Genomic DNA, 1,955 nt, shown 5'->3' on the forward strand with positions numbered 1-1,955 from the left:
TAGTGTGGCGTTTATGACAATGGTTGTGGAACTGTGAATAGAATTACATTACTGGCAGTGACTTAGAAAAAAGACATACCAAAATGAAACGTCATACACTGAATCAAGAAAGCAAATCTGTCTAGAAAAAAGTACTAGTTTGAATAGACAAAGCAAAGAAAAAGAAACTAAAATGAGAAGGCACGAACTGAAAACTGAAAAATGAACCTGAGTAAATAGACTAACTTGTCATGCAATGATTGTGACATGAATCATATACAGTGCTAGATCATTCACACAGCGTGTCTCAGGTGTTACGGTAACGTGCTGGTGTTACGAAGTGATCTGGAGCTACTAAGCGTACAGAAGAGGCGGGCTGGCATTACTCTGACGATAATGGGGCAGGTGAGTGGCTCGTTCACAAATATACATCTGTATATGACCACGTATATGTAATTCATCAAAGTTTAAGGATATGCATTTCGGGGCAGGAGGGGAGATGTGAGCCCGATAATCAGGGTAAGGTTGGAATTTATTTTAGTACGACTGAATTACTTAGGGTTTAGATTAGGTTAAGTGAGGTCAGGTTAGGAAATGAATTGTTCTTTAACTGCACTATTTCGGGGGAATGGGAGGCAAATAGTAAAAAAAAAAAAAAAAAAAATCTTTTGAAAATGAACGTAAACATTGAGCAAATAACATGATGAACAAGATAGAAACCAACGCGAATCATGGTCAAGGATGGACTGAAACGAGACTATTGCCAACTGTGCAACCCTTATTGGATGGCGAGTGAGTGTCTGCCATCCCCTAACGCGTAAACACTCACCAGCATTAACAGCATTAATCATTGGCTTTATAGCAGGTTCAACTTATTTGACAGTGAACGAATTATAAGAAGGCTTCATTTAAGGGATGGATAACAAAACTAAATGTAATACAGTCTTTAACCTCAACAGGTATCCCGCAGATAAAAGATAAGTCTGACGTTAGCCACAATAGCATCAAGTGACGAAGTGTGTAACCAAACAGCTCCCGAGAAAGAGCAACTCTGTTATTACCTACACTTGCGTTTTTATATACAATTAGGCAGTGTTGTAAAGGCTCCTTTATCCGTTCATTTCATTATCAATAATTTTTTCACATGCTGGTCTGAATTAACCCACACTCTGGTAATAATATTAGTTACTGGTATTAATCCATACTAGGAATATCGTAGGAAACTTACTGTAAGTACCAGTATGTAATCACACAGCTGACTACATTTTCATAACTCGTCATTCAGTCCCTTCCCCCAGCGCCAAACACCTGCACACACATATACGAGGAATGTAGTATGGGTGTGTGAAAGTTGCAGAGTGCGTGTGTGCGGATATCTGCGCGTGCATGTGCACATGCTTGCGGCTGCTGTAATTGTGTGTGTGTGTGTGTGTGTGTGTGTGTGTGTGTGTGTGTGTGTGTGTGTGTGTGTGTGTGTCGCCACCGCTGTGTGAGCCAGTGTCTAGGAATATATTTTGGCTCTTTCGCGACTGTGTCTGTCCTGTGTCTGTGTACTGTACTATTGGCAACATATGAACCTGGTACAGTATAAGAGTGTGGCTTGGGTCAGGCAGTTGGTACGCCTGCAACCTGTGACTTATTCACACATTTGTTGTGTCTAGGAGGAGGATGAATGAATGGGTTACCAATCACTTCTTAAAACTGACACGTAGCTATGAATTATATATTAGAAGACTCTAGTAAAAATAACCATAGGTATGAGTGTTTTTCATTATTGTCATAGCTCATATCGTTGATAGATAAACTTTAACTGCAATGATAACAAAGTGATATATAGAGAATTACCGTATCATAGACTGATCTAGACGGTGCTCACACACCTTAAAATCGCTCCTGTCTTGCCTTGCCAGTTGGTGGAGCATACACTTCTTCAGTGTTTTATTTGATACAAAAATCAGATTGTTTCCATAAACTGT

This window comes from Coenobita brevimanus, chromosome 1 (genome assembly GCF_032717465.1).
Source record: "Coenobita brevimanus isolate Jiangsu-jjx chromosome 1, ASM3271746v2, whole genome shotgun sequence".
Lineage (NCBI taxonomy): Eukaryota > Metazoa > Arthropoda > Malacostraca > Decapoda > Coenobitidae > Coenobita > Coenobita brevimanus.